This window comes from Silene latifolia, chromosome 9 (assembly GCF_048544455.1).
Source record: "Silene latifolia isolate original U9 population chromosome 9, ASM4854445v1, whole genome shotgun sequence".
NCBI classification, from domain to species: Eukaryota; Viridiplantae; Streptophyta; class Magnoliopsida; order Caryophyllales; family Caryophyllaceae; genus Silene; species Silene latifolia.
In genome coordinates, this window is record NC_133534.1 from 187,614,663 (window position 1) to 187,626,325 (window position 11,663).

The window sequence follows — 11,663 nt, forward strand, 5'->3', positions numbered from 1 at the left end:
GAACCCAAAACACATTGTCCAATGGATCAACTCCGACTTACCACTTGCTAGTTGTTTGTTGGATTATTATAAATGTGTGTGATGGAGCGTGACGACTAAGCTCTACATCAGTTGCATTTTCATAAAATAGTCATATCTCCCTCAACTATACCACATAGACGACTTCCCACACTGACTCCTCGACCATTAATGAGACGACTTTGCACACCTACCTCAATATTCACAATACCAAACTCAAACCAAGACCATCAATAATACCATCTTGACAACATGACTCGGACGATCATCAAGACCACAAACACAACTCACAATTCAATCCGACATACAAAAATTGACGCATCACTACTACAAAAATGATCAAAGAGAACGGTTGCCAAGCGTTCTTATAACTACTTTGGACCGTCCTGTGGCCAAGCGTTCTCTTTTACCTAAGAGAACGATTGAAATCATGTCAAACCGGTCTCTTTGTAACAACAATTAGAACGGTTGCGCTCCACAACCATTCTCTTTGATATATCAAACAGAACGGTTGCATATTAGAACCGGTCTCTTTGATAAGGGTGATCTCCTTGATGCAGTTGTCGATTTATTTGGCGCCTTTGTTTTACCTTTTCAAAGAGAACGGGTTTTACAAGGAACCGTTCTCTTTGATACTCTTTTTTTTTTTAAAAAAAAAATATTTTTGTTTTTATCGTACCCCCTACACGATTGAATCGTATAGCTCATAAGAATTAAACCTGCATTACAATTCAGAAACTCCAGCATATTTTACGCAACAAAGACCTTCAGATTTAATTTTAATTCATAAGGAGAAATCCTTCAAAAATTATACAAACGTCCTATGATAACTTTAAGAGCCTAGAGGGTACAAATATCAAAATACATAAAACATAGAAATTAAACTCTAATAATCGTCTTCATCCACCATTACTTTTGGGCTTAAAATTGAGTATGAATTCAACCCAAATATTCCGCACCTCGTCAATTTGCTCAACCGTATATGTCTTTGGGGCGTTAGGCATGAACAATATACATAAGACACCCAAGTAGTTAAAACACTATATATGATGTGTTAAGTAAAACAATTACTAAGATGGAAATGAGTAAAACAAAGAGATGAAAATGATTGAAATGAAAAATAAAAACACATACATTTGGGGTAATATTAATATATCTTCCTTTGATAAGCTCCAACATATATCGACAAACATAATATCTGCATAATACGCTCCCAAGAGGCTCCATAGGACACTAAAATAAAAACCCATAATGAGATATAAATAGCAACAAATTTCCCCGCCTTTATGAGACATCAATCATGACGGTCATGTTTCTGTCTAAAGAGTAACAAACCATCATCAATACACATACAATAAAACCATAAGGATCTTCTAAGTAAAGAAATCTCATGAAGCCCAACAACCAACAAAACTATCTGATACAATTCCTATGAGCTATTTTAATAGCTGCAGCACGCTAATATGATTTTAACAGTACTTAGATAAGACTATATTACCATTGATCATATAAATATATCATACTATGCAAGTGTTTAGAATTATAAGTGTAGATTTAAGAGTTTAAGGTAGGATTAAGGTTTTGACGTAGCATAATCTCATGTAAAAACTCGGTTAAGAACTAACATGGAAACCTTGTAAAATGTAAACTAACATGATATGCCCGTATGGAATGGCAAGGGGTCCAAGTCTCCAAATTATTTAAATGAACAATATTCATAATTTTCTTTTACACTGCAAAGTCATCTGCAGCTCCAAAAAAAGCTTGGAGGGCAGCAAAAAACTTTCCTTTAGCACAAGTTGCATAGCCATTAGAGAACTACACAAAAGTAATGAGGTACCAAGAAAGAGTTAACCAGCTAAGGTGCATATGCATTGCAGGTAAGATGGTGACACTTGCATCAACAAAAAGAAATCCGGTTTTTGTAAACAGAAACACTTGCAAAAGCAAAAGACAATTCACATTATTCCCGAGAGAGAAGCTTACTATTTTTTGTGCTCCTAGAGTAAAATTCTACAGCTGAAAGGGTTTCAAGTTTTCAATGCTGCTCACTCATAAGGTCAATATAATTCTTTTTTGGTCTCGTCACTCTGTGAAGAGAACAGCCACCCGAACAACAATGAAAACTTACTAGGCGCAGGTTTGTGAACTGGAGGTTCTTCATGTTCTTCCTTCACTGTGCAGATGTCGTGATAATCGACCTTCATGTGAGGCCGGTATATTTTTTCCTGAAATATAAGAAAACGGCTTAATTGCTGAGAGCTAAGGCAACAAACATTGTACGGCAAAATCTAACTGACGCAAAAGCAACCTTGAAATCTTCAAATGGACAGAAGTCTGAGTTCTCACAACCCTGTTATATGTTGGAAGTATCAAATGTTAATATGCCAAGAAAGAATAATACAGAATATAAAACTACACGATCTATATGATAAACTTTGCTAACCACTGGCAAGCTGGAGACTGGTAAAGTATCAAAAGCCAGTGCAAAGTGCAAACTACAAAAGATTTTTATTTTGATAAGGCTGGATGTTTTTGGCTGGTCAATAACCTAGATGACATCTGTAAACTGAGAATTCAAGTATCTGAAAAGTCAGCAAAAATGGGCCAGTATCAGTTTAATGGGTAATTCTAAGCTGCGACAAGTTCTGACCATAAGGTATTTTACCCTTTATAGCGTCGATGAGATTAACGTAACTGATTGATCGAGACCACCATAACTAGTAATACTAATCAAAAGTGCTTCCAAGACCGGACAAAACTCAAGGTGGATACTAATCAACAGCCAAAAATAGTGAAGTTAAGAAAAAATAGAGAAAACGTCAATCTTCCTCACTTACCAAGAGATGAGAGTTGCGATTTGAAGCAAATACAAATAATGACGGTTCAATTTAAAGGAACCAACAACTCCTAGCATGATCTCAAAAATCAAATTACATAGAAGTTTCAAAACAATTGGAATTAACGTCGGTTTGGATTTTAGAGTATTTGCACAAAATTGGAATTACGCTGAAATTAGTAGATCTAATTTTCCCCTAACCCTAATTCAAATTAAACAATAACCATAAAATATTTGAAGGAATTCAGATCGGTAAGAAAACTAATACCTAGGATGAAGTGGCTGGGATTGACAATGGACGGTTGAAAGCATCGTCGATGTTGATGGAAGAACATCGCCGGAGTATGAGCCACCACGGACAAGGGGCGAGACCGCACTAGATTGAAAGAAAGCGATGGAAGCGATATGTGTTTGAAAGAAAGCAACTGATCCCGGACGTTTGATTGTATTTAGGGATTTACAAATTAACAAATAGAACGGTTAATAAAAGTGATCGTGCTCTTTGTTTTTCAAGGAGAACGGTTATAGATATTAACCGGTCTCTTATTTCTTTTAAGACGGTTGGTCAAATATAACCGTTCTCTTTGTTAATTTACAAGAACGGTTCTAACAAACAACCGTTCTCTTTTGGAGTCGTATATGCCCGCCAAACTAAAAATAAGAAAGACATCGGTTCCGCTATCAACCGTTCTCTTAGATGTGTTCTCGTAGCCTTAAATTGTAGTAGTGCATACTCAATCAATATGTAACAGATAGTAAGAATCCACCCTTACTTGGCTAAAACAGTTGGTTTGGCACAAAAGATCATAATTATTCTACGTAGTCGGAACCTACATTATTCTGCTTATATAATAATTATAATTCGCTCGATCATTATATAATAGCATAACCACAATTCTACCCAAATTCCCAAATTCCCCTAATTTAATCATACCAATTAGGGCATCATTTAATTTACTTCAAACTAGGTCAATAAGAAGATTAAAATCAATCAAAAGGAGCAGTATAGATTTACAATAGGTGGGATTAACGACGCAATATAAGGCAAGATCGGTGATGAGAACTTCAAAGGTTTAATCTCCTAGGTTTTTAAAGGTTTTGTGAAATAAGAGAATGAATCACAATAGGCAAAATTAAATTAAGATCTCCCGAAAACCGTCTTAACGCGAAAATTATAACTGAATTCAAGAGGTAGGTGTGACTTGCGTAGGTATTGTACACCTGTAGCTAGCGTATGGGTCTCGCCTGTTGCAGCTCGAGTTTGCAATACAGACTATGTTGCGACTGATATGTGCGACCCTACACCTAAATTAAAGAACAACCTCGATTCTCCCGTCGACTCGGGATTGAACTTGACTTTCATTGACTTTGACTTTGACTTTTGTTAACTTTACATTTAAAAGGAGGGTATAATAGTGTTAATGAGTTAATGCGGTGGATGGGATGATAATATTGAAATAAAACACTGGGATGACAAGTTTAGAGGTAAGGAATGAAAAAATTAGAGAGTTATATAAAGCTGAATGATAACTATTGGCCTGGGATAGAATATGATATAAAATAGAAATGATAACTATTAACTGATACATTTAAAAATGGAAAATAATAACTATTGACCAGGACAGAGAGAGTAGTTGTTTTATTAAATATATATATGAAAGAATAATGAAATATTGAGCTGAATATAGCTCATTTATGGTTTTACTTTTTTTATGGATATAAATGGCTATTTTACACCTTTCTTTTAATACCTTCATTTAGTCTTTTGTTCCAATTCAATTATTTATCCCAATTTTCTCACTGTAACTACCACCAATTCAATCACCACCACCCGCCAGCCACTATGCACCACCTATCAACCACCATGGCAAAAAAAAAAAAAAAATTACAAAACATTTAACAAAAAAAAAACGGAAATTTCTCATGGTACCCTCGAACGTTGGCACAGTACACATGTTACCCCTCATTTTAAGTTTTAACATATGGTACCCATGTTTAGGGCTGGGCACCGGTCCAAAACCGGAATCAACAGAAATCATGGACCAGATTATAAAAATTTCGTTCCAAGACCAGACCGGTCCGGTTGGACCGAAATTTGTCATTACATGCCCACTTTTTCAAATTCCGGTCCATTGGACCAGATTAAAAATGTTAGTTTAATAATAAAAATGCAAATAACAATAATTTCGGGTATTCCGGTCTAAACCGGTCCCGGACCGACTGGAAACCGGAATGCTATAAAATGGTGGACCGGAGACCGGACCAGAATTTTTAATACCGATTCCGGTTCGGATGTAACACCCCGACCCAAACCGGGTCGGGAGAGATTACTTATGATAGCTCACCATGCTGTGTATATGGCCCACGGGTCAACACGGGTCCTTTATAGCGCATTTTGTCCTCACTCATGCGCATCCCGGGAAGCTTCTCAAGAGATCACCTATCCTAAGACTACTCACATCCAAGCACACTTAACTTTGGAGTTCTTTCGCATGGATGACCATAAAAGAAAGTGCACTTTGTTGATATGAGTAGTACATTCAATCCCTTTAAGCACTAGTCATTTAAGTCTATCACTGGACCTCTTCAATTAACGTGAGGTGTTACAATCATCCCCACTTGAAGAATGCAAAGTCCTCGTTGCGCCTGGGAGCATAACCGCTAACCCAGAATCCTCCCCCGCTAGGTGGGTGATCATGCAAAAACATAGCCCATACAACCTGACCAAAGGCTTGCAGATCGCCACACGGTCGCATGTTGCTCTGATACCACTTGTAACACCCCGGCCCAAACCTGGTCGGGAGCGGTTACTTATGATAGCTCACCAGGCTGTGTACATGGCCCATAGATCAATACGGGTCCTTGATGACGCATTTTGTCCTCACTCATGCGCATCCTGAGAACCTTCCCAAGAGGTCACCCATCGTAAGACTACTCCCAGCCAAACAAGCTTAACTTTGGAGTTCTTTCGCATGAATGACCATAAAAGAAAGTGCACTTTATTGATATGAGTAGTACATTCAATCCTTTTAAGCACTAGTCATTTAAGCCTGCCACTGGACCTCTTCAATTAACATGGGGTGTTACACCGAATTATGCCCACCCCTACCCCTGTTTTTACCTTTTTCTTTCTCAGAATACCCTTTGGTAAACTTCCGTCATGACGTCGTTATTTGAATGACTTGTGACCTTTTTTTTTGTCATCTAATATACTAACACTTCATCATCTAATATCTAAATCCTTATTTTACTTATCTAATAAACTAACATTTAATACCCAAATAACAAGACCACCCATTATAATCATTTTCTTAAAATCCGCCCAAAAGATGTCACAAGTCATTGAAGTAACGACGTTATGACGGAAGTTTGCCAAATGGTATTCTGGAAAAGAAAAAGGTGAACACGGGGGTACTATATATAGAAACTTAAAATGAGGGATACCATGTGTAATCTGCCAAAATTCGAGGGTACTAAGAGAAATTTTCAAAGAAAAAAAAGAAAAAAAAAAATAAGCAGGCAACAATGTCATATGGTAAATCATGTATGCATCCCTCCCTACCCCTCCTTGTCACCATCAGCAACACGGGCACCACCGCCGACGACTCGCGTCGAACCTCCGTCTTAGACCCCTCAAACAGTCAGTGACTGACGGCATGTCTAACCCCAAAAACGTCATGCCTAACCCCAATACAATCAACGACTCACACCGGACCTCCTTGTTACTTCCCCGCCTTACGTCGACGGTGCACGCCGTGCCTCACCCCAACACCGGCGATGCACGCCGGATTCTCCGTCCCCATACCCTCTAACACCACCATACACCATACACCATACACCTTACAACAAACTCTAATTTAATTAGTATAAATTAATTCCCTAATTTGGTATAACATAATTAATAAATGGAAAAACTACAAATAATCACCTTGTATTTACGTATTTTTTGTAAATAACCACCATGTATTTCTATTTTTACAAATAACCCCCTGACTTTCATGTATACTCCCCAACCACCACCGTATATTTGACCCGATACTCGTTTTTCATATTTTCCGACTCTTTAATTAACGATTTATCTAAAATACCTATATTACCCTTATTCTATACAACATATCCATATTCCTTTTTTTTCCCAAATCATCATTCAAACCCTGAATTCCCAAATTGTTTAAGCTAATCTCAATCTCCCTCTCCCTCCCTCTCTTTCTGTCAATTCATAGCAACTCATTATGGCAATCTACCAATATTCCATCTTTTTACTATTAATGTAAAAAAATTACAGAAATAAAGTGCAAATAGTCGAAATTAAAAGGGAAAATAGGTTGACAAGAGTCATAGGAGTGATGAATGATGATTGATACATGAGGCAGGTAGTTGGACCGATGTGGGTGAAAATAATAGAGTTGCTCAAACTAGGTGCAACACACATGTTTGTACTGCACATACGTCTCTTTCGAATGGTGCTTGCCATTGAGGTGCTGCCAACCATGGAAGTGTGTTTTGACGCACCCTGATGTTGGGTTTTCTTACACGAAGCGGATAGATGTGAATTGGGTTCTTTGATGATGGTCATTTTGATTTGGGGATGAGATGGTTATCAAGGGAATGAATATATATAGTTAACTTTTATGGTTCATAATCATGGATTAACAGGGAATTGAATTGACAGATAGAGAGGTAGGGAGATTGAGTTTAGCTGAAAAAATTTGGGAATTTAGGGTTTGAGGATGATTTGGGAAAAAATAAATAAGATATATTGTATTGGAGGGTAATATGGGTATTTTAGATAAATCGTTCATTAAAGAGTCGAAAAATATGAAAAACGAGTCTCGGGTCAAATTTACGGTGGTGATTGGGGAGTATACACAAAAGTCTGGGGGTTATTTGCAAAAATAAAAATACACAGTGGTTATTTGTAAAAATACGTAAATACAAGGTGGTTATTTGTAATTTTTCCTTAATAAATTTAAGGGTTATTCTACGTAGTAACCCTGTGTTTTTCTGAATTCTAGCTGGTAACCCTTTGTTTTTCAACTGCCCACATGGTAACCCTGAACTTATGAAAAAAGGTTCTCCATGACCCTCAACTTTTATTCCGTTAAAAAACTCCGTTAGTTTGAATGTTTATCGAGACTTGGGCTTGTCTTTTACACTTCAAATGCTTAAATGACCAAGTAACTATGGTTTTCTCAACTCAATTAAAATAAATAAACCACAAATTTTGCTAACAAATAATTATATTATAGGTGTGTTAAGAGTATAATTCATAACATTTTTATTATCATTCTTATTATTATCATCATTTTTATTGCTTAGCAAAGAATATTAAAGTAGTAAATATATTGAAACACATCTTACTTTTATTTTTGTTATAAATTATATTAGATTATAATTGATATTATATTATTATTATTTTTATAAAAAAAACAAAGGTAAGATGTGGATCGGTATTTTTACTACTTTAATATTCTTTGTTAAACAATAAAAATGATGATAATAATAATAATAAAAAAATTATGAATTATACTCTTAAGTCTTACCACTCCTAGAATATAATTATTTGTTAGGAAAATTTAGGGTATATTTATTTAATTGAGTTGAGAAGACCATAGTTAGTTGGCCATTTAAGCATTTGAACTCTAAAAAACAAGCCCAAATCCCAATAAACATGCAAACTAACGGAGTTTTTTAACGGAATAAAAGTCGGGGGTCACGGAAAACTTTTTTTGATAAGTTCAGGGTTACCATGTGGGTGGTTGAAAAATGAAGGGTTACCAGCTAGAATTCAAAAAAACACAGGGTTATCGCTTAGAATAACCCTAAATTTAATAATTAGAATTATTAATTTATCGATATGAGAACTAACATTCATAATTGTGTAATCTGACGAATTTGATTAATTTTATGAGGAAAAGAGCAGAGAGTTTTTATTGATTTTCAAGCAAAAGACATACTCTCTCCTATTCTGAATAACTGTCCCATTTGCCATTTTCGTCTATTCACATAACTGTCCCATTTGCCTTTTTTGGACATGATTAATGACGTTTCTACCCTTTGCTATTTTGTTTATTTACAACTCATACCATCCCTAACCCAACCTATTATTAAACTAACTCAGCCTACTATTCATCCCTTTCCTTAATTAACCCAGCCCAATCCCTAATACCTCCCGCCTTATATTACTTCCCCTTCCCCCTGAAACCCTAATTCTATCTCATCCGCCTCACAAATCCTCTCCTTCTCTCTCATCCGTCTCTCAAATCCTCGAATATTCTTCATCAAATATGTGAACGGTTTTAATTTCTTCATCAAAATTGCATCTCCTCTTTTAATCTTCATCAAAAAAATGATCTAATTCACAAAATTTTGTCTTCGCCTTTGATTAATTTCAAAAAAAATGGAAAAAATTGAACCTTTTTCTGGTGATTTTGATCTTCGTCGTATGGAGAAGATCTATGAAGATTTATATCTAAATGAGGGTGAGATGGAGATGGAAGATGAAGAAGTTGATGAAAGATCGTCTGATGTTGCTGCATGTCGCTCAATCGTGCCTGTAACAATCGTGGATGAAGGGAGGAAGCAGTGGTTAGAAGAGCGTGCATATCTAAAGAACAGAATGCGGTTTATGGAAGAACTGTGTAGAATCTGGCCTAAGTTTGGGGTTTTATTGGAGTATGAGAATGAGGAGAAAGCGAAAGAGGAATCATTTGATGTTACATGTAAAATTGATGATCATTCTAATTCAGACCTTGAATTAGATCCGGAGGTCGTAAGAAAAAATCCAGTTATTACTAATTGGTTTATAAAGGAGCTTTCTAAGTATTGGCCTGGTTTTGATCTTACACACGAAGACGAATCATTGGGAGGTTGATTTCTTATTCCCTGTATTTAATTTTTTAAACTGTTTTTTTTTTAATGGACTAGTGATGATACCATTTTTGGCCGTATATACTCTGTTTCATCTTATTTTATCTACCCAGTGATCTAATGTTAAGGGTAGTTGGTTGGTTATCAATTTTGTTTCATATACAATGCCACCACCTTTTGTAGTGATGAGGCTGTGTATGTACAACAACATTGAAGAGTTTTGTTTACAAAAGCTTATTGTACTCATTTGATCATTTCTGAAGTTAATATCCATATTAGTGTCAATGACTGAATATTACAAAAGAGTTGCAAAGTTCTACATTAAAACTGAATACAGTCACAAGATCTTCTTCAGTGTGACCTTCTTGATTGTTTGATTTGCTTGCTTCTTGCTTGATCTGCGCAAAAAATTGACGTTGATAACATATCCAGTCTTTGATAACTTCTAACAGTCCAAAATGGTTGATATTGATGATGTTAAATTCTGCTTGTTCATTCCCCTGCACATAAATCTACGAACCAACTAGTAATGCTACCAACAGGGGAATTGTCCAATGTTGGGTCATTACTACCTTCACCGCTTGATAATGGTGCAACATGAGTTCAATGTCCCATGTTGGTTCATTACTGGTGCCACTGGTACTTGCTTGATTTTCAGGATTCTCTGTCAAACTGTTTAGTGAATTAACTAATTCACTTATAGTGCTTGGATCATCAACATTCTATACATATTGTATGCATTCTTTCAATAAATCAATGTTAGCATCAAGATATTCAGGCAATAAACCTTCTGCTGCTAGTTTTGACTTATGCATATGTGGAATTGGGTAGTCTATGCCACCTTTTTTTTTCATTACTTCTAGCATACATGCTTGCAATGTTATCCAGACGTACTTGAGCTTTAGTGCATCTTGTTCTTCATATGCCTTGATTGTGTTGTTGATTAGCTCATCCAATTTGATTGCTTTTTTTTTTGAGAGATTGTATTGACCTAAAAAACCCCAAATCCAAGACATTCAAATCTGGTGAATTGGGTGTTTGATAGGCCAATTCAATCTCCCATCCATCTGATGTTGCTGCCCTTTTAAAATCAAGATCATCATTGCTAAAATGGGGACGAGCATTATCTTGTTGAATGATTATGCGTTTACTAACATTAGAAGGCCATTTAACCTTTATAGCTGGCAACACACGATTTATTATCATGTCTTTTGTTACTTGCTTGTTTATAGACTCAATACACTTGGTTTCCATTGTTCCTGCTACTCTATTTTTTGAGTTTCGTTGTGCTGGTATTTCAATAACAAATGACCATATTCCTATTTTGCCATCAAAAATTAATTCACCATTTGACCCATATAATGGTCTACCTACTGCACACATGAACATCAACTTTTCTATGAAACTCTTTGATTGTACACATCTATGTGGGTCTGTTTCACCTTTAGCCAAGTAAAACCTTGTAGTAGGTTTAGTTTTAGAAAATCATTTCTCATCCATGTGAATAATATTGCTTTGATCTTTGAAAACAATTCTTTTAGTGTGTTCATGATATACTAAATGTTGTAAACTGAAAATTAATCTAGCAAGTTTGTTTTTATCGGTCAAACCTGGTTTGAGTGCATTTGTGTGTGACCTGATTTGTTTTGACATCACCCATCTTGAAACGGTTGATTGGCTTACACCCAAGTGCGTGGCCAATGAGTGTTGTGTTGTCCTTTCCAGTAGGTCAATTGATTTGAGCTTCTCCTCATCTAAAATTGCTCTTCCCACTTTTTTGTTGCCTTTCTTTTTGCTGCTCACATTGACTGGTAAGGATGAAGCTCTTTGTTTTTGTGCTTCCATCCATAACTTTTTTTTTTCCTGTCGACTGAAAACCTTGCTGCCACTTCATTGATAATACCATGTCTTGGTTTTCCATTTATGCTGTTATTCA